At 44.5% G+C, this 26,296-nt stretch overlaps 2 long non-coding RNA genes across 2 annotated transcripts in view; both read right to left on the minus strand.

Moving 5' to 3' along the window:
• LOC309339437 overlaps positions 1-26,296 on the minus strand; it is a 657,715-nt gene that overhangs the window by 313,314 nt on the left and 318,105 nt on the right. The gene's annotated exons all lie outside the window — the stretch shown is intronic.
• Positions 1,016-26,148, minus strand: LOC309339503. Its single transcript, XR_014155421.1, has 3 exons — positions 26,056-26,148; positions 4,591-4,677; positions 1,016-1,208 (listed from the first exon to the last, which is right to left on the minus strand). It is a non-coding gene; the product is annotated as an uncharacterized lncRNA (long non-coding RNA).

The raw sequence follows: 26,296 nt of genomic DNA on the forward strand, positions 1-26,296 counted from the left end.
CAGTGAGTGGTGTGAGATTCCAGGGGCTGCAGGCATGCTTTACCCAGGGTCTGTGTTTCCTGAGACACAGTGGAGACTATGGTTTCTTCATGATATAGAATTTATTTATGCCTATATACAACATGGTGGGACGCAGGTGGCACTGTGGTTTAAACCATTGCGCCACTTGGACTTGCCACAGGGTGAGCTCCTGTTGTTCAGTCCCTGCTCCTTCCAACCTAGCAGTTTGAAAGCACGCAGTGCAAGTAGATAAATAGGTATCGCTTCGGTGGGAAGGTAAACGGCGTGGACGTGGACAAATGCCGGCTCCCTTGGGCAGCAAAGTGAGATGAGCGCCGCAGTCCCAGAGTTGTTCATGACTAGACTTGACTGTCAGGGGTACCTTTAGCTTTGCCTTTATATACAACATGAGATGGAGAGGTTTCACACATTACACTCCAAGAGGGTCCCTTGATTCTCCTACAAGTTTGGGTCTAAGAACAGAGAAATCACCCATGCTCTCTGACTCTTTGTTACAACCTGCCACACTCGGCCCACACGGTGCTCTTTGCCCACCTGCTTCCTCATTGTCACTGCTAACCCAGTGAAAACTATTTCCCTCTCACCAACATCATCCAAACTGAACTCCTAAACCCTTTTTGTCTCTTCCTACTAACACACAGCTGGAGAAGGGGCTCCACCTCCCATCAGGACGTTCTGGCACAGAAGGTCCTGATGGCTCACCTTTTATTAAGTGGTTGCCTCATGAGGAATCTGGCCTCTGCTATTTCCAGCTTGAATCCCTGCTAGATCTAGAAGTTTAGTGTTTGCAGATCAACTTCTCAAACCTCAGTTAATTTCTAACAATTACTAAATCCAGAAATTATAGGTGCCTTGCACCTGACACCCAAAACTTATGACAATACATTTCTCACATTGTTCAGTCATGATGATGTGCTTCAAACATCAAACAACTCTGAATAATTTTTTAAAAAGAACATCAAACTTTGCACACAACCAGCTAATATGTATTCTGCTTGCACACAAAACTAAATTGTCCATCTGGCCCCATAAATGACTAATAATTATTATTTATTTTCCCTTCAAAGTTATTTCACACCAATGAAATCATGCATCAGGAACCATTGGCTTTCCATCTTGGGCATTAACTGTGCAGTTGTTTATTTCTTCATTGGGCACCATCTTTCATTTTTATGTCTCACACAGTCCTGTAAAACAAACAGAATGGGTTGGAATGACATCTTGAAATATGCACTCATCATTTCTAAGGTAGAGTGGTCAAGGAAGGGGGGAGGAGGTCAATGAATAATGTAACAGATGGCATTAGCAAACATTTTCTTAACCTACCATGCTGCTGGGCTATATATATGTGGCTCACCATTGCCAAGTCCAATCAACATGCAGGAATGCAAGGTAACACCCTTTATTGTGTACATTGATCCCATCAAAAGAAATAAAATGTAGATTAGAAAATGGTGTGATGAATGATGGTCTTCTAGAAGAAGAAGAACAATAACAAAATAAAGGAGCTCCCCTTGCACACAGCACAGCATCTTGCATTGGCAGGCTAATCAAAATGCATAGTGCATATTTCAGCAGATTGAAATCAATTGCAACATGAGATAGCCTTTTATTTTATTCATCTTGACATTACTGAGCGATTACTTTACCTTCTGCTGCTCAGCAACTTTCAGGACAGTGCACAACTCAGTGGGCTGACTTAATGGCTATGTGCTGAATCTTTATTTGATTTATTTAGTCCAGTTTGCCACTACAGAGGGCTGCAGCCTCAAAAGGCCTCCTTGAAGATGGAGGATCAGGGTCAAAAACTCACTTGTGGAAGTTATTTCTGTTTTGTGGGAATGAAAATACAAATTTACTAGAATCGAACACTTCTGAGATTAATAAAGGAAGTGACCATACATTCCCGAGGTTGGATTCTGATCTCTGGATCTCTTCCATATATGGAGTGCCACATCATAAGATGTAGTTCAGGAACAGCTTTTCTGAATATGCAATATGCTATTGTATATTGAATATACTATTACATGTGAATAGTAATGGCTGACTTACGGTGAGAACTGGTGCTGGTGCTCCTGAGCACATGATATGGTCTTTATTCATTGGCCAAATTTACATTTGTGAAATTGATATATAATGTTGACATCTTGCAGTGTGAGCAAAAGCAATGCTAAATAGGAAGAGAGCTAAGACAGAAGTGTGTGTGTGTTTAGGGGAGGCAGGTTATAATAAGGGGGATGGCATTAAATCTTCATTGATTTTAGCAACAAAATGCATATTGTGCAAAATTGTGCTCGCTTGCAATATAAATTAAGTTTTAAATACAACATAGTTCTCATACCAGATCAGCATTTTTTAAAAAAAAAAATCATTCAAACTCAATAAAGTGCTGGAACACAAGACAGTTGCATAGTCCTGATCTTAAAGTACAACACTGTCCTATTCAGAAAGCCAGAAGTAGGCTAGTATGTGCCTCATAAGCCCACCCAAATATTGGTTTGCTTTTTTTAAAAAAAAAGGTAGTCAAAGTCACAGGTGTCAATACTGATAAAATTGGTGGTTTGCATGTAATAAGGGGGAAAGGCCATGACTCAATAGTAGAACATCTGCCTTTCATGCAAAAAGTGTTTTGTTCAACCTCCAGCATCTACAAGTATGGCTGGGAAAGGCCCATTGTCTGAAACTGCCAGTCAGTCTGGGCAGTATTGAACTAGATGGACTTAGGGTGTGACTCAGCATAAGGCAACTTGTTATGTTTCTATATAACCATGCACAGTGGAACCTTGGGTTGCGAACATGATCCATGCGGGAGGCACGTTCGCAACCTGTAGCGTTCACAACCTGCAGCGCCGCGTCTGCGCATGAGTTGGTCGTGATTCGTGCTTCTGCACATTTGCAAAGCGCAATTTAGTGTTTCTGCACATGCACAAGAGCCAAAACCCAGAAGTAACCAGTTCCAGTACTTCCTGGTTCGGTGCGGTGCGCAACCTGAAAACACATAACCTGAAGCATCTGTAACCCAAGGTACCACTGTACAGTATACTATAGAGAAAGGGTAGCTCACATGGTATCATCCATATGTTTGGGAGTATAACTCATCATCCTCGGCCAGCATGGCCAAGGATGATGGGAGTTGTACTGAACATCTGGAAAGCACCACTTTGGCTACCCTTGCTAGTCTGTGAGACTAAATAAGATGACGGATGTAAGCTTCTTGCCTTGTCCCTTATATGTGTTTCTGTTCAGCTGTAGGACGGCTGCCAGAGACAGGGCTGTGGCTGATAGCCTTTAGGGGCTTGAAATATGTCTCAGCACAGTGCTTCTTTTATGTTTAAAATCAGATGCAATTTTTAAAAAACTATTCTGTACATGAACAACTAAAATGTAGCTCTATCTAGCCGAGGGGTGGAAACCAGTCATTTGGTTTGTATTGCATTTCCGACATTCTATTCTTTCATTACCTTTTTCCTTGATGTTTGTTTATTTATGCATAAAACCACCAGAGAAAGTAGATAAAAAGCTAGAACTGCTAGAAGCATAAAAAGTATCCCAGGGCATTGGCTTCCTATGTTTTTATGGGAGAGATATAAAGATACATCACAAGGGGGACAAGAAAGTTCCTCAAGGGCTATAAAAATGTCAAAAAGGATGGTTTGTTAAAATCTCTTCAAGGAGCACTTCTCCTCTTTCATCCAAGAGGGATACACATACACATACCTGCTTTCTAATCATATGCTTAAAAGACTGAAAAGAATGTCTATTAAAAAAATTCTTCTACCTTGATTAAAATGACTTGTGCCCTGAAGAGAAGCTAACTCCTTATCACAACAGCAAATCTTCTCCAGACAAAAGGACACATGACTACAATGTCAGATCAACAGTCACATGCCAGAACTCCCTTTTCTGACTTATATTTTAAAACTTCATCATTATTAGATGCTATCACAGCTACAGTCATGCCAATCCAACAGAGAAGTAGAAACTGGAGCAGGTGGTATAGGTAGTGTTTCAATCACAGAGGCAAAAGAAATAACTGATTTGCTAAATGAGTCTCTTCTTTCCTCCAGCCTGCTTTGGCCATCCGATGCTGGGATGGACAGGTGGAGTCCTGTTTTCAAATACCTATTAAGGTAAAGGTAAAGGACCCCTCCACAGTTAAGTCCAGTCAAAGGTGACTATGGGTTGTGGCACTTATAGCACTTTCAGGGTGAGAGAGCTGGTGTTTATCCACAGACAGCTTTCCGGGTCACGTGGCCAGCTTGACTAAACTGCTTCTGGCACAACGGGACAATGTGATGGAAACCAGAGTGCAGAGAAATGGCATTAACCTTCCTGCCACAGGGGTACCTATTTATCTACTTGTGCTGGCGTGCTTTCAAACTGCTAGGTTGGCAGGAGCTGGGACAGAGCAACTGGAGCTCACCCTATCGTGGGGATTCGAACCGCTGATCTTCCAATCAGCAAGCCCAAGAGGCTCAGTAGTTTAGACCACAGCACCACCCACGTCCTATTATTACACACCACCACAGTCTCCAAAAAGTGTGTGACTCCAGAGGTTCCATCACTTACTGAGGTTTGGTTTCCTTAGAATGAAGGCCAGTGGAGAGTGTGGTGGTGTTAGGATATGTGGTTTTATTTACATTCTCAATTCAGCTCCTGGGGGAAGAAAAATATGTTTTTGACAGGAATTAGTGCATGCTGTCTTCAGAAAACTGAACTGTCCTTCTAAACCCTGCACCCTCCAGATGTTTTATACTATAATTTTCATAAGCTCTAGCCAGCACAGGCCACATAATGGTCCAAAAGGGCACTAGTATCCAGGCAAAGCCTGACAAGCCAAGTCATATGGCAACCCTACTTAAGTGTCCCTGTTTCTTTTGCAAAATGTTGGAGAGTATGGTTTGATTTAAGGCAATTTCATATGTAGTGCATAAACATATGTTTTTAAAAAATGCTACTATCCCTGACACCCATTAATAATTATTATTTTTAGGAACTGGGAACATAACAGCCCAATTTTGTTTTGTGTGTATGTTTAATTTTGATTAAGTAGTATTGTCTTTCTTTTTCCTCGTATGTTATTGAAATGCATGCCCTTTCTTAAATAATTGTTTCTTTAAAAACCATTGTTGATTCCATAGTACTCCAACTAGAGAAGTAGCCACAGATACAGACAAATAGTTTGCCATGAGCTTGACGTTCTTCTGCATTCACTTTTTAAATAACCACTCTGTACCTATGGCTCATATAGCAAAAGACCTGAGCTTGGGCTAGTAAGGAATGAGCTGGTAGTTGGTAGTGTCTTGCTTTTCTAAAGACCTTTACAATGAGAGAAAGAAATCCAACTGGTGCTTTGAAAGTTCATGAACATTTCGTTTTACATAGGCTTCATTTATCCTACAAAATTGACTCAAGTTCCCCCTGCTGGCTTCACCATTGTCATTAAGTTGTCAAAGCTTTCCTGACATAATCTAAAAATGCCAGGACACAATTAAAGACATTTGATGTATCAGTGGGATGCAAGTGCCTGTGAAGAGCATGTTGATATTTTTCAGTTTTGCACATTTAAAAAGTTCTTTAAATGACAAGCAAAGTAGCAACAACAACAAAGTAGCAACAACAACAAAAGTAGAAAATATGCCTGTGCAAAATGGACTTCTTTGAACCACAGAGCACAATCCATTATGTTCCACTAAAATACAATATTTAGGCTGAAATTCTATATACACTTACCTAGGATCAACTGCTATTGAATCCAATAGCAGTTACTTCCGAGCAGAAACATATAGGATTGCACTGATGAGTTCCATTTAAATATAGTACCACCAAAAAATCCATACTTACAAAAATAAAGGGTATGGTTGATTGAGTGTATAATGCAATATGACTCAGAGCATCTCTGTCATTTGATAGTATAAAATCTGAGATGGAATATATTTTGCTGTATCAGAAACCACATGCCAACATGGGGCCCATATACATGGTTCTCTGAGTGAGTTCCACATCTAACAATGGGAGTTCTGGATCAGAAGCAAACCTCCACAGTCAAATGGACCTAGTCCCCACTTACAAACAGGTTGCTTGGCAATGCTGGACCAGTGCTGACTGTGATCTGATTAGCAGTTATCTATGAACACATATAAGGGACGCAGGTGGTGCTGTGGGTTAAACCACAGAGCCTAGAACTTGCCGATCAGAAGGTTGGCAGTTTGAATCCCCGCAACGGGGTGAGCTCCCGTTGCTCGGTCCCTGCTCCTGCCAACCTAGCAGTTTGAAAGCATGTCAAAGTGCAAGTAGATAAATAGGTACCACTCCGGCGGGAAGGTAAACGGCGTTTCCGTGCGCTGCTCTGGTTCACCAGAAGCGGCTTAGTCATGCTGGCCACATGACCCGGAAGCTGTACGCCGGCTCCCTCAGCCAATAAAGTGATATGAGCGCCGCAACCCCAGAGTCAGTCATGACTGGACCTAATGGTCAGGGGTCCCTTTACCTTTATGAACACATATGCACATTCAATAGCACAGCCCACCCTTGCGTGCACTTTCTTCACTTTCTCCAATGCAAATAGAAAACCATTTTGGCTTTGCTGTTATTTTGGCAATACTGCAAGTACGTGGAAAAATTAGAGGGGGGGGGGGACACCCTGAAAGGGCACATCCAGAGGGCACATGAACAGCACATGGTCTGCACCAAGTTGCAGAAATCTGAACACACATCCTAGTTCAGATATTGTTTCTGTCCGAGGCAAACGATAATCAACTCAGCCACTAATCTATGATGGATGCAATAATACTGACCTTACAAGGCAATTGTGCAGGATTACTGAGATAATGCATGAGAAGCCTTTTGGAAACTCAGAAGCCACTATACAAATGTTATGTATTAGTGTGTTTTTATTACTCCTGCTATTAGGCACAGAATGAAGTCTCAAGTCACACTCTAGTAATTCTCTCTGTTACTTACATGACAATATCTACCAACTAGAATAGCTGGACCAATTTGGCAAATGTTAGAGCTTTTACAACTGAAATAGATAACTTGTTGGATTTTAAAGCTGTATGGCATTTGGCAACTGATAAGAAAAGCTATGTGCATTCCGCATCATCCATCACTGGGAATCAGATTAACAGAAATCAAATTAATAGAATTGTGCATTTTAAATTTCTCCAGAAAATGCAAGTTAGGATAATTTGCATTAAATTCTTCCTAGCTTTGTTTCAGATTTGGAATAAACTAAATAGGTATGAGATAGGTGTCAGGAAAATTCATGCCCCAATGGGGAGAGAACAATATGTGTATATTTCACCAAATGTTTAAGAAATTGATATGTCCTTTCCTTTTTCCTAGACTAATACACTTTTTGTTAGATTTTGCCACTTCTTGTAATTTTTTTTACTAGCTTTGCTCATATGTCTTCAACAGGAGCCCAATCTGACACACAGACATTTAGCAACTGATTCCCACCCCCCCAGCATTGAAATAAGTGATGGGGAAAGCTGTTAATGTCTCACTAACTTTCTGTGGGTGGAATTCAGTGTTGCGCTATTACGAATGTCCCATCTGCACTAGAATTTCAGCTTGCTAGACAAAACAATCCTCCAGCACTATTCTGCAGGTTCTCCTGACACATATATACAATTTCAGTGTGTAAGAGAGGTGGGAAAACTTCTCTGCACAAGAGGTCCTTGAGCAGGGCTTCTGCTGGTGGGGATCTTTAGGTGAATCCTTCCCTGTACATTAGATTGCTGTTTAAAAGCACGAGAGCAGCATCCCTAAAGAAATATGGCAACCCTTTGCTATTATATGAAAGAGAAAAATATGGCTCAATCTTGTCTCTCCGTTTCTTCTGAGCATTTATTGTCACATATCCACATATTGCCATGCGTACAACACTGGACGCTTTTTGTTCTGAGCTGTGCACATCATCATGCCATTTGTATAAATGTGTAATGATCCCTCATGAAATAGGACTGAACATGATTATTTGTGAAGTATCACATCCCAGGGAGCTGTTAGTGTGTTGATGATTGCTTTTCCTTTAGAAATGTGCATTTCATGCCACTTAATATGATGGATAACAGCGAAGGTCATACACTGTCAGGAGGAGATATAAATTCTGAGGTCCTATTTAAAATTAATAAATGGTTTATGTCTCAAAAGGTGAGCAGTCAATGAGTAGCTATTACACCTCAGAGAGTTAACACATCTTACTTCCCATTCTAGGCTGCACTGTCTAGGAGGATACATTTCTGAGAGTGAGGCTTGTCTATCCATCTTTGAACAAAACATATATTTCCCCCTCTGTTTACCAGAATTTACCCCTCTCTGTATTTATTTAAATCATCCTATTATTCATGCTTTTGATCACTACATGTAAAACATGAACTGCCAGTGCCCTTAAGGACCTTGGTCAAATTAAGAGGCAGCTTGGTCAGCAGAAGGGTGGGAGAAGAGAATGCTAAGAAGAGATTATATTTTTCTGCCATGCCAGCAACCAGTAAGCTTACAAATCACAGGAAAGTCTAGTCCATCCTTTCTCAGGTTTGGGTCCCTAGATGTTGTTGGACTACAACTCCCATCATTCCTAGCCAGCATGGCCAGTGGTCAGGGATGATGGGAGTTGTAGTTCAAGAACATCTGGGAACCCAAGGTTGAGAAAAGCCGGTCTGGTCTCTAGTTGGGGGTGAGGAATCCTTTGTGGTCAGGGGGCGCATTCCTTTGTTGGCATCCCTTCAGGGGCCACATACCAGTAATGGGGAGGGCCAGAGGCCAAAACATAAGTAGAGCAACTGATAAAATTATTATCTTTGTACAGCCCCACAAAGTCAATTTTAATGGCATTGGTTTGTTTGCATGTTTGTAACATTATTTATATGTCACCTTGATGTCCTAATAAACTTCATTAGGCTTACGTTCTCAGACTCTTCCTTGTTATCCCTATCTGAACTCAAGCCAGGATCTTCCTTTGCGGCCCCAGTTTGAATTTTCAGTCACCTGAGATTATATGATGCCAGGTGATTGACAGGGGCACAGGCCCACCCACCTATCCAAGTAGCCCTGCTGGATCCAGTTCCCTAGTCATGTTATAAAGAATGATAATGCTGATTGTCATGTCCAAAGAAAATGCAAGCTTTGTACCATAGGCAAAAGCTATAACCTTGCAAATGAACAGTCAGTTTACAGGTGATTCTAGTTAGGGTCAAACTATTTGGGATATCAGTCACATGGTTTGTCCTTCAGCACAGAAGTCCTCCAGATGCAGTAAGGACAGGAGGCCCCATCTAGATTGGGAGTCTGGCATGGAGTAGGAGGATTTGAGCACTTTGCCCTTCATTATGGTCCCAATCTGGTGGGGTGGGGACTCACTAGCATTTTAAGAAAATTTGAGCTTTTCCCCATCCAAATGGCAGGTGGGGGGCAACCTATGTCGGGGGATAAAGGGCTGGAGTCTCCTATCCCTCCCCTTCCACCAAAAAAGTCCAGATCCACAATGTCCCCCTCTGTTGGCTTTTTCTGAAAGAAAAACCATGCACTCAATGACAAACCATGTGATTAATGTCACATATGTAGTTAGAAACCTAGAAGGTTAAAAACAAAAAAAGGACAGTCAATGGCTAATTAATGACAGAGGCATTTGTCCAACACAACACGACTTAGCCACAGCACTGGAAGCAGTAAAAATAGTGTCTCATTAGTCTTTTAAACATTTATTCCTGATTCTACATGAAATTGATACTTAATCACTTTCCCGGTGTACAGCAGGCATTTATTGCACAGGGAAAACATGGAGAATGGAAAGTTTATGAAATCTCAGTCAATCTCTGCTCTGTTTGAAAAATGATTCATTATAATGGGCCACTAGCGGCAGAGTGCCTCTGAACGGAAGCCTGTAATTAACTTTGCTTCATGTTTTATTGATAGCATTTGCTGTTTTCTGGGACCTGAGCATACCTTTCTGTGGAATGTAGTATCCTCCAGTTATAGAATCATAGAATCATAGAGTTGGAAGAGACCACAAGGGCCATCGAGTCCAACCCCCTGCCAAGCAGGAAACACTCTAAGCATATTTTCTGGACTTCTGCAGGAGCAGGCAGCTAAGAGCAAGACCACTGTAAGACTACTGACCATGTTGGCTAGTGATGACGTGTGTGTTGGAGGACCTAAGGTGGTCAATGTATACAGACAGCTATAGATGCGGTGTGAAACATTTCCCTATAATTTATTGAATTATGAAAGGTGAGGTACAATAAAAGGGTGTATCCAGCTATGTCATACCTGGAGGGAGTAGACCCATTAAAGTCAATAGACAAGTAGCTAACTTCACTGATTTCAATGAGTATACTCTCTGAGTACTGTATGGTTTCGTTTAGTCACTCTAGCCTAGGAATGGGATCCTGTAGCCCTCCAGTTCTCCAATCTGACTTTAACAGATTAGGGAACTGGGTCAAAACTAACAAAATGAATTTCATTAGGGACAAATGCAAAGTTCTACACTGAGGCAAGAATGCCTTGACAGAAGGACGTGTGAAATGGATCTATGAGTCTTAGTAGACCACAAGCTTAACACAAATCAACAGTGTGAAATAGCAGCACAAAAAACACCCTAATGCAATTCTAGGCTGCATCAATAGTCCAGATCAAGGGAAGTAATAGGGCTGCTCTAGCCTGCCTTGGTCAGAACCAGTTCTGTATCCAGTTTTGTACGCAGTGAATTCCAGTTACAAGAAAGGAGCTTCCAACAAAACATTAGGAAGAACTTTCTGACAGAAAGAGTTGTTTGACAGTGGAATAGATTATCTCAGAAGGTGGTGGACTCCCCTTCATTGGAGGTTTTTAAGTAGAGGTTGGGCAACCATCTGTCAGGGATTCTTTAGCTGTGATTCTTGCAGCAAGGGATTAGACTAGATGACCCTTTGAATCCCTTCCAACTCTACAATTCTATGATTCTGTGTGGTTGGACTGCAACTTTGATCATCTCTAACCACTGACCATGCCAGATGGGGGGCCTTGGCCACAGAATATCAGTGGGCCCTTTGGCTCTCCCCTTTCCTCCTCAAAGCACACCCATCTCTCTTTCCCCCAGCAATTATCACCCATTAGCTGATGTAAAAGGGGTGCATGAGAATCTTCCATTCAGCAAATGAATAATAATAATAATAAAATACACTGGGCACACTCAAACCCTTGGGGACACCCAGAGTATATCTTTGGACCCAAGTCCTAATATTCAAATCTCCTTTGCCACTTTCGACATCAAGCCTCTACTATCCAGCTGTCTGACAATCCATCTACAAACCTCCTGTGACCAAGCAGCCATTTGGTGATTAATGGACCAGCAATTATATATAGTCTGAATAACATGTCACAGTGTTAAATGCGCACAACAAAGTAGCTAGAGATTATTGCTGACTCTCCTGAACTGTAATAATTTCTCAGGAGAGCAAGCCTGCTAGAGAACCTAGCCTAGAAACTTGGAGGGTGTCTGACAGTTGAGAGGGGAAGAAGAATTAGACTATTGGAAGAAGTTAAGAGGTTGTAATTGACTGTGGAGAAAGGATAATAGCATTTGTGTGCATCAATATGTGTATGCGCTTTCCTTCAGAAGAGGAAAATGAAGAAATCCTATTTCATCAAAAGTCATGGGGTTGTTTCTAGGCAGCACCTTACCTCGGTAAAAAGCAAAGAATGAGCTGGCTTTCTCGCATTATGCAACCGCAATCCTGCTGTCAGCTCTACTAATATCTCTGACTTAGGTTCTTTTTGTATATAGAACTGCTTTGAATGAGAGGAGCTCATTGCGTGAGCCAGGCACCCCCAGCACCCAGGTCCAATCTCAATTATTACACAGGAGACGTTGCATGGGTCAAATCAGGCCACAACTTTATTGATTACAGATGAAGGGTTCAGCAAGGCATTGGGAAATCGTTTGACAATCAGCCTGCCTGTTGAGGTATGTCATTTGAGGGTTAATCCAAGCCAAAGGGAACACACATCAAGTAGGTACTCCTTGCACGGTTGCTACATTGAGGAGTGCTGCAGTCCACTTCCTGGGTCTGTGTGAAGCCAGAGAGGGTTCATGCCAGCGCAGAAAACCCCCTTGTCTCTAGCGCACCCGTCGGATCCTGGGCTGGTGCCGGCACCATCCTGCAAAGATGCCTGACTAGAAGGTAAGCATCATTCCATTAAGGTGAATGAGACACTGCCCCACCAACATCACTCTAACCTCCACCACCACTCACCACCGCCACTCACCTGCCTGCCTTTTTACTGACAACTAGTCCAGGGGAAGCGAGTGGTGCTGTGGTCTAAACCACTGAGCCTAGGGCTTGCCAATCAGAAGGTCGGAGGTTCGAATGCCTGTGACGGGGTGAGCTCCCATTGTTCAGTCCCAGGTCCTGCCAGCCTAGCAGTTTGAAAGCACTTCAAAGTAAAAGTAGATAAATAGGTACCGCTCCGGCGGGAAGGTAAACGGTGTTTCTGTGTGCTGCTCTGGTTTCTCCAGAAGCGGCTTAGTCATGCTGGCCACATGATCCAGAAAAGTTGTCTGCGGACAAACGTCAGCTCCCTCGGCCAGTAAAGCGAGATGAGTGCACAACCCTAGAGTTGTTCGCAACTGGACTTAACTGTCAAGCGTCCTTTACCTTTACCTTTTTGGTCCAGTGGGTGGCACTGTTTGTGAACTTCTTCCTCCTTAGTCCCCAAAGAACTCAGTAGGGAGGACTATGGGCACAAAACTAGAATCAGTTGGCTCTGCCTGCCATTGGCTCTGGCTCCATCTACTGTTGGCCTCTGTGCCTTTGGTCCCACCAACAAGCACCAGCCACTACCGCTGTTAGTGCTGCACTTCACTGATGTCATTATCCAGGCTTTCCCACATGAAATACGTCCTAAAGCAGCACTTTCAAACTAGCAAACACTTTCCACATCCATTTGCCTTCTAAGGAATCTTTAGCATGTTCCTGGACAGGATTCTGGGTGTACAGCCACTTTGTACCTAAGCAAGATATTCCTGTTGCTCCCTTTCAACAGGGACTGTGCCCTGGAACACATGCAAAACTTTGCAGTGGCTTTGTAAATAAGCAAGCTATACCTCAGGGATGCTTGTCTGGTATTACTGATGTTCTCATTGAGGAACCTCTAAGTTCCCCCAGAGCACAGTTTGAAAACTATTATTTTACCGAATTCCAATTTCTATGGAAGTTTTATTCTACACATTAAACAGGATGTGCTGGACAGGGCACATTTACCAGTTAGAGACAAAAGGGATTTGGTAATAGGCCAGTATTTTCCCTCTTCAATTAGGAGACAAAGTATGTTGATAAGAAGACCTTGAATCTCAAAAAAAAGGTAAGTATACATATACAAAGAAATGCCTAACTCAGCTCCATGAGCTGTGAGGGTTTTGAGGGTATTCTGCCAACTGGAACAATGCTTAGAAAAAATTAAGTTTCTAATTAAAATTCATTCACTGTGTCATAGATGGTGTGTGTTTGTGTGTGGGGGTGGGGGTGGGGGTGGTGTATCTAGTAGGCACAGACTAGAGGTTCCACAATGTGCTTCATGTTTAGACTGCCCTGTTTTATTTCCTGCAGAAGGACAGAAGCCACACACTGCTAGGCTCACCTTGAACTGCAATCATTAAATGAAAGAACAAGTTCTTCTCAACATATTTGCTGTTGTGATCTGTATATGCAAACGACCATCATGGACTGTTGTGTCCCCTCTCTGTGGTTCCTTGGCCTTTCAAACCACACAGCGTCACAACAGAGACTGGCAAGGCAGAAGGAAATACCAACAATGCCAAACGCCACCAGCTGCTTCAATCAACATGTCCACTCTTTAAATAAGTTTAAAAGTTCACCCTCAAGCAAAGTCACTGCCGCTTTAATTCTTCCTTTCTCTCTCCCCAGATATTCATTTATACTGTTTGCATCAATGCGCTTGGCAATTTATATTCTGTATCCCTAGTACTCTTTGCATGAAATATCTCTGTTGGAATTCCTGTTTACTCCTCATTTCAGTTGTTACTACTGCTTTTTGAAACAGCAGGCTCCAGTTAATTAAAATAAATTTAAATACAGATACATTTAGTAATGGAAAATGTTAGCAAATTGAGGCAATTTTTTTTAGCAGCAAGATTCTAAAGTCTTATTAATAAAGTTGAACAAATAATCCCCCCATCTCTACCCCCTCCCCAAATCTTAGGTTTAGGTAATTACAAAGGAGCAGGAGGAGGAGGAGAAGGAGGAGGAGGAGGAAAGGGGGGGGGGGAATCAAGGACCTGTTATTACTACTGCATAATGCCAGGTCATAATGTGCTGGGTAGGGGTTAATGCAGGAAAATTGGACATGGTGAATTAACACAAAATAAATGATTGTATGGCTATGTAATTACATTCCAACCACCATGCTAATTCTAATTTATATCAATTCAATAATTAAAGAAAACAAGCCCTTGCTTGGGTTTCCTATTCATAATGCTGCAAGGAGCCGATGATTCCATGCCTGCTAGAATGCTGGGTCATAAATTGTACAATGACATAATTCTTAATATGTCAAAGACGTTTCTCAGTATGGGTGCCAGATTTGAAAGAAGCACACTGTTAATCAAATCGGGTCAAATGTAAATAAGATAGAGCCAACAAGAGCATAACAAATTCAATTCTGCTTTGGCCGGAGAATTAAATTAAATACATATTTAGCTAGTGAATAATACTGACCTTACTGCTCTAGTTTTAAAATGCAATCTTTGATGTAGTGATCAACAACCATGTATCAAATTTCCTGGTACTTGTGGATCAGTTGTAAGCAGCAACAGTGTCTTCCTGGCCCCAAAGTACATCTTTTAGCTATGGGTAGAAGGGCTTGCTTAAATGAAGCATACTCATAGACTATGGGGCTCTCTGCCTTGCAAGTACAGTTATTACTACCTGATTCCCACCATATATCCAGTTTCCAATGTCGGTGCTATAACAACAATAACAGTAATTACCGTATTTTTTGCACCATAACTGTGATGGGATAGTGAGCTGCTTGTGCGTAAAAGCTTGATCCCTCTGGGGTTTGGCTGGTCATCCAAACCGATGCACTAACGGAGCCCCCAAAGCATGACTCCGTCAGTCGCTGGTAGAATCTGACAGTGGGCGTCTACGGAATTTACGCCAACATAAAAGCTCTTTGACAGACATGCGCTTTCGAGACTCTCTGCGTGACAGTTTCCGGCGAAGGGTGGGCGTTCCCAACGGGGGTCCCGTTACCTCTCCACTACTCTCACTGGAAGCATCCCAGAGCCTCCCCTCCGCTGTGACTCCTGCACTCCCCCTGCTGGTTCCCTCTTCTACTGCAGATTCTCTCCTATTCTCCTGTAGCCTGTCCACCACCTGTCTCTCCGATGGCAGTTCCCTGACATCCACCTCCCCCCCAGGGCCCCCTTCACCCCCTCCCGCCTCCTCTCCCACTGGCGGTGAGGGCGGAAAGCCCCTGAAGGAACTCTCCTCGTCGTCCGAGGATTCTAACACTTCCAGCCACGGCGTACCGTCTCTCTCCCCGTCTTCCTCTTCTTCGTCGGAGTCGGCTTCTTCACCCACCCCTGACTCTGGGAACCCTTCAAACTCTCCTTCCTCATCAGTGGTCCCAAAGTGTTCCCTTCTAAATCGAGCCACGGGTTGCGGTTTTCTTGGGAAACGCTGATGAAATGTTTCTATTAAAACCTCGTCATTGACTACCTCTGCTGGTACCCAAGTGTTTTCCGACTCTGCTTCCCCCTCCCATTCTACCAGATATTCCACCTGATTCCCCTTCCACCTGGAATCAATGATTCCTGCCACGTTCATGTCGCGCTCTCTCTCTTCTATCACGGGCGTTTGGGTGGCCTCTCTCTCACGCTCCCCCCACTCGCGTCCCTCTCGGTACGGCGACAGTAATGACCTGTGAAATACTGGGTGTAATTTCATGTGACTGGGCAGCCTGAGTTTGAATGCCACTGGGTTGACCTGCTGTATGACCTCAAAGGGTCCCAATCTTTTGGGCCTCAATTTCTTACTCCCGCCCTTGAACGGTAGCCCTTGGGTGGACAACCACACCCGGTCCCCCACCCTTATAGTTTCACCTTCCCTCCTATTTCTGTCTGCTTGCTTCTTATATTCTTCCTTGGCTTTCTCTAAGTTAAGTTGAAGCTGACGGTGGATCGCCTCCATCTCTTCAAAAAAATATTCCGCCGCCGGCACGCTCCACCTCTCCCCTCCCTCTCCTGGGAATGCCCGGGGGTGACACCCATAATTTGCCAGGAAGGGACTCATCCCTGTGGACACGTTCTCCGCGTTGTTGTAGGCAAATTCTGCTAGAGGTAACTTATCCACCCAATCATTTTCTCTGTCTTTTACATAACACCTCAGGTATTGTTGTAAAACCCCATTTGCCCTTTCCGCTTGCCCATTGGTTTCTGGGTGCCGGGCAGTTGAGAAATTGAGTTCTACGTGCAGTAAGCTCATAAGTTTCCTCCAGAACCTGGAAGTAAATTGTTTCCCTCTGTCGCTGACCACCCTCAAGGGGGCGCCATGCAACTTGAAAATATGTTCTACAAACAACTTGGCGGTTTCCTCCGCTGTGACTGCATGTGAACAAGCTATAAAATGACACATCTTGGTTAATTGATCTACCACCACCATGACAGCTGTTTTGCCTTTGGATTTTGGCAGGTCCGTCATAAAATCTATGGATACTGCCTCCCATGGCCTTTCGGGCGTGGGTAAGGGTTGTAATAGCCCCGCTGGCGCCACTCTCTCTCCTTTCGCTCGCTGGCACCTGTCGCAACCCCTGACATATTCCCGTACGTCCTCCCTCACCTTGGGCCACCAAAACTCCCTGGTAACCAACCACATGGTTTTGTGCTGTCCAAAATGTCCCGCTGTGGGGCTGTCATGCAACTGCTTGAGTACTCTGCCCCTCAGTTCCCCGTCGGGTATGTACAGTGCCCCTTTGTAATACAACGCCCCGTTCTTTTCTTCGAACCCCCCTGTGTTCTCCTCTGTCCTCCGGAGCTCTCTGAGTTTCTCTTGGGCGTATTCATCTTTCTCCGTACCCTCTATCAGTTCCCTCTGCCCCACCAATGCCGCCCCACACACCCAGCGGTCTTCAGAGATTACATGCCTTGCCTCAGGCGCTCCCTCCCCCTCTAAGTACTCAGGTTTCCTGGAAAGAGCGTCCGCCCTCACGTTCTCGGAGCCGGGCACGTAACGAATCTCAAAGTGGAATTTGGAGAACTCCTGGGCCCATCTCACTTGTCTCTGGTTCAGCACTCGGGCTGTTCTCCAGTATTCCAGATTTTTGTGGTCAGTTCGGACTTGAACCTTGTGCTGCGCCCCAATCAGCAAGTGCCGCCATTTCCGGAATGCTTCATGAATGGCAAGCAGTTCTCGGTCGTACACTGTGTAGTTCCTCTCTGATTTGTTCAACTTCCGCGAGAAGAATGCACACGGTCTCCATTCAGACGTATCTTTTCCCGGCTGGAGAAGAACGGCCCCCACCGCTCGGTCTGACGCGTCAGTCTCCACTCTCATTGGTTGTTGTAGATCCACGTGCAAGAGTTGCTCTTCCGACGCAAACGCCTGCTTTAAGCGTTCGAACGCTTGTTGCGCTTCTCCCGTCCAAACAAATTTCTTTTTGCTACTAAGACAATCCGTGATGGGCGCTGTTAAATGGGCAAAGTTTTTGATGAACTTCCTATAGAAGTTTCCGAAGCCCAGGAACCTTTGCACGTCCTTCTTGGTCTTTGGTGTTTTCCATTCCAGTACCGCTTGAACCTTGCTGGGATCCATGGCCAATCCCTTGTCAGACAACCGGTACCCCAGGAATTCCACCTCCTTGGTATGAAACTGACACTTCTCCAGTTTCACCCACAGCCGGTTTTCTCGCAGCTTGCTCAGTACCTCTCTTACATCTCGCACATGCTGCTCCTCATTGTCTGAGTACACCAGAACGTCATCTAAGAACGCTACGCAGTTCTTGTAGAGCAGTGGCCCCAGGACGTGATTCATGAATGATTGAAAACAGGCGGAGCCCCCTTGTAATCCGAAAGGCATAACGGTGTACTCAAAGGCCCCCAAGGGGGTGAACATAGTGGTCTTCCACTCATCCCCCTTTCTCACACGTATCAAGTTATATGCCCCCCTAAGGTCCAGCTTGGTAAAAATTTTCCCTTTTCTCACCCGTGTTAGAATGTCATCAATTCTGGGCATAGGGAAAGTCACTGGTTCTGACACTGCATTTAGGGCCCTGAAATCACATACAAGCCTGGGCTTGCCTGTGTTTTTTTTGTCCACAAAGAACACTGGGCTGCCCCCCACCGCTCGTGACTCTCTGATGAAACCTCGCTTGAGATTCTTGTCAATGAACTCCCTTAACTCCTGCATCTCACTGTCTGACATTGCATACAGCTTGCCCACTGGCAATTGTGCTCCTGGGAGTAAGGTAATTTGACAATCAAAGGGTCTGTGCGGGGGCAGTTTATCTGCTTCTTTTTCGCTGAATACGTCAAGCAAGTCAGCGTATTGTGGTGGCACCCTCCCTTTGTCCATCACTTCCATCACTGCTAGAGTGCCCCTGGCGCCTGCCTGAGCCTCTCCCTCCTTGCAGTGTTCTAGGCAATGTGCTGATCCAAAGGAAACCACTCTCTGATGCCAGCCTACTAGCGGATCGTGTAGCGCCAGCCAGCTCATACCCAAGATAATAGGAGCTCCTCCCAAGGTGGCTACGTTAAACGCTATCAGTTCGGTGTGTCGTGCCACCCTCATTATCATTGGTACAGTCTGTTGGCTCACTTCTCCTCCCAACAGCTCCCTCCCATCAATCGTGGTAACCTGCAAAGGCTTACTCAATGGGATAGTCTGTATTTGGTGTGCAGCTGCAAACTCTTTGCTCATGAAATTACATGAGCTACCTGAATCCAATAGCGCCTTTATCTTCAGTGGGTGTCCGTTTGCCAGTTCCAGCAACACCTCTATCACAAGCGCTGGTCTTGGAGGTTCCGGCGTGGGCACATTCATTACTCCCTGGCCTGGCTGCTGTGCCCTGATGTTGGCAACCAGGCGTTGGCTTTTACTGGCTCCGTGATTTCTTCTTCCTCCTTCCCCCCAACAGTTCCCGCCATCCCTTGCCATTCCTTCCTTTGCGGACAGACTCTGGCAAAGTGACCTGGCTGTTGGCAGAGATAGCATCTCTTGCCGCTCTTTCCCTCCTTCTTCCGCCCTTCACTGGTGTTTGAAACTGCGCGCGCGCGCGCTGTTCCAAGTTCCATCGGCTCTGCTGGCGGGAAAGGCTGCTCCGGAATCTCTGGAATGCGGAAGTCCTTCCAACGTTCCCCCTTTCCTTCCCGCTTTTCCATAGCTCTAGCTTCCTGGCGTGCCCCAATGGACAGCGCTGATTTAGTCAGCTGATCCATAGACTCCGCCCTAGGCGCCCGGGAAAGTTCATCTTTCACTGCCGGAGAGAGACCTTCTTCAAACAGCATTTGAATAGGTTCACTAGCAAGGTCCCACCCAAGTCTATGAATCAGCATGGTGAACTCAGTCCAGTACTCACGTACAGATCGGCTCCCCTGTTTACACGCCATTAACTGCCTGCGCACCACTCCCTGCTCGATCTCGCTGGAAAACATCAAGTCCATGGCGCGGAAAAACTTCATTGTGTCCTTTAAGATTTCATTATTGGCTGCCATCAGGGGCCGAACCCAGTCCCTCGCCCCTCCCTCTAGATGGCCAATCACGTACGCCACTCTAGAGTTCTCGTCAGGGAAGTCATCAAACAGTAGATTGAGAGCATATTGCATCTCTGTCCTAAAGGCTTGATAGTTCCGGGGATCCCCCCCAAATTTCTGCACCAGTCCAGGCACCCGTCTGGCAAGTGGGGTGGTCTTCCCCTTATCTGCATCTTGAGCCCTCCTCTCCTCGAGCCTCGCCGTTTGCAGTGCCAGCTGGACCTCCAACGCCCTGTACCTTTGTTCCAGGCTTGGATCTGCGCCAGCTCCCGCTCCTGCTCCTCCGGTTCCGGATGGTTCGCTCATGATGCCTTCTGCTTGCACAAGCTGCTTTCAAAGACTGTCAGATTGCTGTGATGGGATAGTGAGCTGCTTGTGCGTAAAAGCTTGATCCCTCTGGGGTTTGGCTGGTCATCCAAACCGATGCACTAACGGAGCCCCCAAAGCATGACTCCGTCAGTCGCTGGTAGAATCTGACAGTGGGCGTCTACGGAATTTACGCCAACATAAAAGCTCTTTGACAGACATGCGCTTTCGAGACTCTCTGCGTGACAGTTTCCGGCGAAGGGTGGGCGTTCCCAACGGGGGTCCCGTTACCTCTCCACTACTCTCACTGGAAGCATCCCAGAGCCTCCCCTCCGCTGTGACTCCTGCACTCCCCCTGCTGGTTCCCTCTTCTACTGCAGATTCTCTCCTATTCTCCTGTAGCCTGTCCACCACCTGTCTCTCCGATGGCAGTTCCCTGACAATAACACTCACTTTTTTCCTCCTAGAAAGTAAGGGGAAATGTCTGTGCGTGTTATGGAGGAAATGCCTACGGGTGGCATGCCTACGGATTTTCCTCCTCTAAAAACTACGTGCGTGTTATGGTCGGGTGCGTGTTATAGAGCGAAAAACACAGTAATTTGATTGCTCATGTGTCCTTCAGCATCAGGCCTGATGTGGTGATCAAGTTTAAGCAGAGCAAGAGCACTGTAGATGTGGCTTTTTCAAGTGCAGAGATGAAGGAAGAGCGTTGAGCAGGAGCAGAACTAACAAGAGTAAATTTTCCCTAAACCTAATTTTTATGTCTTGAAGCACTAGCTTAGTGCCTGCCAAGAAATTGAGTCAGTGGTTTCTTCTGTCTCTGTTTAGGGCAAAGGAAGGAATGTGGGGAAAGCTCTCTCCTCTTGCCCTGTTGCACAAGCCTTCTAGCCAAAAGCAGAGACTTGAAACTGGGGGAGGGGGGGAGATTGTTGGCACAAGATTTAGGATATAATATACAAATGGAAGGCTGGGAATATTATGGAAAGTGAATTTAAAATTTTCTGACTGCATATTACTAAAAGAGAATTATATGAAAATGATATATTGATGGTATATCACACCAGAAAAAATGGCAAACATGTATAGAACAGGCTCCAATAAGCGTTGGAAGTGTGAAGGGGGGGGGGGGAGGCACGTTTTTTCATTTGTGGTGGAATTGTAAAATAATTAAAAATTATTGGGAAATGATGTATAACGAAATGAAAAAAATGTTAAAGATAACCTTTGTTAAAAGACCAGAAGATATTTTACTAGACATTTCAGGTCAAGAACTGCCAAAAGAAAAGAAGAAACTTTTTCTGTATGCTACAACCACGGCTAGGATATCACTAGCCCAAAGATGAGAAAGTGCTGAACTAAAGAAGAATGGCAAGAAAAACTGGTGGAATATGCTGAAATGGCGAATCTAACTGAAAGACTTGGAGACAAGGACAATAGATTTTTAAAAAGACTGGGAGCTGTTTATGTTATATCTACAGAAACAATGTAAAAACATGGACTCACTAGCAGGATTTGAATAAACACAATTATCAAAACGAATACTGTATAGAAATTACAAAGATGATGTTAGGATGACAAGAGCAAAACAATACCGAATTTAAAGAACTTTACATTAAGAGATAACAAAACAAGCAGGAAAAGTTCATATGTAAATAACCAGAGGAGAAAGTTGAGGGAAGTCCTGGGGGGGAGGGGGAAATTGGGGGATTGTCTTTCTTTTGTTATTTGATATGATGTTATTATGATAAAATGTAAAACTCAATAAAAAGCATTTTTTTAAAAAAACTGGGGGGGGGATAAAGCCTTGGGTATCAGCTAAAACACATAAGAGCATAAACATAAGTTATGTGGGAGATCATATGAGTTTTAGAAGACATCTGAAGGCAGCCCTGTTTAGGGAAGCTTTTAATGTTTGACAGACTATTTTATTTTAATATTTTGTTGGAAGCCGCCCAGAGTGGCTGGGAAAACCCAGCCATATGGGTGGGGTATAAATAATAAATTATTTTTATTATTATTATTCAAATCCAACAATGCATATTCTTGCTAGCTGGTAAGTTTAGGGGCTAACAGCCACAGAGCTATATTGCTGCAGAAACTCTCCAGTGTTTCAGTGGTATATTGCTGATAGGCAGAGACACAGACCATTGAAGTACATCACACAGGCCTCTGTGTGATGTCATTTTGCCTCCTCTCCAGAGTGGGAAGGAGCTCAGTTGGTAGAGCATGAGACTCTTAATCTCAGTCATGGGTTTGAGTCCCACTTTGGGCAAAAGACTCCTGCATTGCAGGGGGTTAGACTAAATGACCCTCGTGACCCTTCCAACTCTATGATTCTATGATATAGTGATTTCCTGTTCCTTTCCCCCTCTCTCTTTCTTCAACCAGCTATGCAGGGCAATGTATGTCCACTTCCTCCAACTCAGGCACATGCCAGAGGCTGCTTTTCCTGTAAATATAAGTATTTTACCTGCATAGTTTTTAATGTTGCTGTAGCTGAGAACCAATGCAAGGCTATAAGTAAGTAAATCATATTTTAAGCTCTGTTGTCTGATTCTTTGTTAATCAGCAGTATGAAAGCGGAAGTCAGTTTGTTTTGCAGCTGGACTTAATTTAAATCATTTTGCTTCTAATGGCAGGACTTTACTCTGTTCAACCCACACATGTGGTCACCTGGAGGGAGAAATGTCAATTAAGATATCCTCTCCTATCTATTAAAACCATCCCACAAGATGAGCCTGCTGGTTCAGGCCCATCTAATCCAGCATCCTGTTCTCACAGTGGCCAACCAAATGCCTGTGGGAAGCCTCCAAGCAGGATATGAGCACAATGACATTCTGCCCACCACATATTGCCTCTGATAGTGGAGTTAGAACAAGATAATACATTGTGACTGGTAGCTCCTGACAGCACTGCCATTCATGAATTTGTCTCATCCTCTTTTAAAGCCACCCAAGTTGGTGGGCCATCTCTGCCTCCTGTGGGAGCAAGTTCTATACTTAAATAGTATAACTATGCACTGTGTTAACCCCCCCCCAAAAAAAACCCTTTCATTTTATGTGTCCCAAATCTTCCAACATTCATCTCCATTGGATGTACATCAGTTCTAGTAATATGAGAGAGGTAAAACAACTTTTCTCTGTCTGTGTTGTGCATAATTTTATAAACTCCTATCATGTCACTCGGCAGGCCGGGTCATCCTCTTATATACCTGCTGGGATTGACAAGGCATCTGAACCTCACCTGAATCTCACAGCTCTCCTGTAGCTGCCTCTGATTACCGTATTTTTCGCCCTATAGGACACATTTTTTCCCCTCCAAAAATGAAGGGGAAATGTGTGTGCATCCTATGGGGTGAATGCAGGCTTTTGCTGAAGCCTGGAGAGCGAGAGGGGTCGGTGCGCACCGACCCCTCTCACTCTCCAGGCTTCAGGAGAGCCGCAGCGCCAGCCCCACAAGGTCGGGGGACAGCGGGAAGGCGGAACGCCGCCATCCCGCTGTCTCCCGATGTGGTTTGGAGGCTGATGGCGGGGAGACGCGTGCTTCTCCCCGCTGCCAGCCCCGCAAGCTCCGGGGACAGCTGGGAGGCGCAGCGTGTCTTCCCGCTGTCCCCGGACCTTGTCTGTAGGTGGGCGACGGGGAGAAGAGCGCTTCTCTCCGCTGCCGGCCCCACAAGCGCCTGGGGGGGGAAATAATTTTTTTTTCTTTATTCCCCCCCCCCAAAAAAAAACTTGGTGCGTCCTATGGGCCGGTGCATCCTATGGGGCGAAAAATACGGTACTTATCATTTAACTCTTGGGGGAAATAATTAGCATCACGCATCATGTGCATGGAAGTCGCAGAACCAATTAACCAACTAGAAGGATTATTGTTAATAGCACCAGTTTTTCTATAACTTGATATTGCTGGATAGTTTTGATGAACTGCAAAAGCATTTTTAGTTTGCTTTCTGTTGCCACCCTGGAACTTTTCTTTATTAGTGCCACTTTGTTTTGTACGATTCCTTGCAAATGAAGGAAAACAACTTTTCTGCTTGTATATGTTGATAATATAATGTTGGTTACTGAGGACAAACAAGATTGTACAAAAACAAGGTTGGGTGCAGACCTGGCCAGGACATAGGCATCCTGACTGCAACAAAGGTGACCTGTGTGCGTGCTTACTTGCTTGCTTGATTGACCGCTGTTGGGAACTTCAAGGTCCCTGCTCTCCCTTCTTATGGTCTTTGTACTGGACCTGGAGACTCCAATAGACAGCATTCCATGCCAAGAAGGAGGGCAAGTGGGCATCCTATCAAATGACAGGGCAGGAGCTACACGGAGCAGGGCCTTTTCACTGGTGGTGCCCATTGTATGCCTCGCTCTTCCCAGACCTGCTCTCTTTTGGCCTGTATTTTGGAGCTTTATAATTTAGGAATACTTTGGAAGAACTGGTTGCCAAGTCTTATCAGTCGCTGACGTATGAGTGGATTTTATTTGCTGCTATTCTGTGCTTCTGGTGCACCAGGGTTTACACCAGCATAATAGAGTTGGCCAGGATGCCAGAAGGGATACATTTTACAAGCTTTCTCCATTATCTGCACAGCAGGGGGTCATCAGTCAACAGTGCAGAGGTTGAGCTGCACTTGCTTTCAGCAATAGGGGTCACTGTTTGGTAGTACCCAATTGGTTAGCTGTCAGATTCTAGAGCTCCCTATTGGTGGCTGTTAGGTAATTCACAAAATACAGAGTCCATTCATAAAATACCATGTTCATTCATAAAGCAGTAACAAAAATCTCCATTGCTACATATATATTTCAGCAGTTGAATGTACAAGTTTATGGCCATGCTGTAGTGTAGTGCTTATGCGACTGTGAATAAAAGGTGGCTGGGCTCATCATCCCGGGGTTTTGGGGGGGAAAGGTGACAAAACTGATTTCCAATAAGTGCCCTCCTTTTATTTTCATAGCAAGTCCTTGAGTCTGCACTCTGAATGGTGACACCAGGGACCTAGAAGGTGTAGTCCAACCCCTGCACAGTCTCATCAGGGCTGACTTTAAGGCAATTAGAGCAATTGGGCCAAATTGTGCCCCACGGGCTACTCATAATGGGGCCCCCACACCAGGGCAATCTCGATGGATTTTATTTATATCTATAAGATTTTGCAGACTTTGGCTGTGAACTGGGGCCCTACCGGAAGAAAAAAAATCAAGTTGCACCCCACTGCTTCAAATTGGGCCCCACTGGCTAGCCATGAGTCTAATAGTTGCTGGGCCTGAGTTGCCCTGCCCTCACATGAAGTCTTGGATTTGCAATTTTGGGAGAGGGGAGACTGCCTGCTGGGGAGCAGGAGGGCTAGTAAGGCCCCCTAGGCTTAGAGGCCCTAGGCTTCAGCCTACTTAGCCTATACATATACATTGTGGCTATCCAATCGCTCCCACCCACACAAACAGTGAGGTCAGTCCTGATGATCTCACCGCAACACATGCCCTATGCGAGGAGGACTCGATTTTCCAACTCCACAGTATTCTTTTTGATGTGAGGTACCCTCAAGTCTTGATACTCCAGCATCTTAAAGCTTTAGATCAATTATAAACTATCTAAGCAACACATCTACTACTATTTATGCATTTTGTTGTTGTGGCAGAAGCGTGGTTTTTCATGCACACTTGACGCTGATTTTACACACACACACACACATAATCATTCATTTGACCTACTATTAATGTCTGGGGTATTAAGAGGCAAATTGAGAGTCAGGGAAAAAATCCGTATTCATCGCACAGATATTTAAGGGTTATATAAATAAGTCACAGGTTGCATACCTGCTGACAATTTTGAATTATTGCCTTAAATCTCTTGGGTCAAAAATAGAGGTAATAGCAGTTCCCCACTGCAGGTACTAAAGAATCCTGCCAAATTACTATCAAATGGTGTTAAATATATAGAAGCGAGCCGTAAGCATTGGGGGAAATAAGTATATAATTAGCACTCACCCTTTGATTTCTATGTGAGTGTACTAAAGCAGCAGTGAAATCTCCTGCCAATATGAAAATCACTTCAGCTCTGGTGATTAAGGGTCATAGCTCTCAGTCCTCCAGCTCTAAGAAAATTCAGGCTGAGCCACAGTTGTCACATCGAGGCCACTTAAATGAGGAAAAATAACTCACAAGTAATGGGCAGCATTAGCGTATCTGTTATTTGTGACTTATGACTATAGCAGTATGAGCTCATAGC

The sequence above is a fragment of the Podarcis erhardii genome (assembly GCF_964252035.2).
Source record: "Podarcis erhardii genome assembly, chromosome: 3".
Lineage (NCBI taxonomy): Eukaryota > Metazoa > Chordata > Lepidosauria > Squamata > Lacertidae > Podarcis > Podarcis erhardii.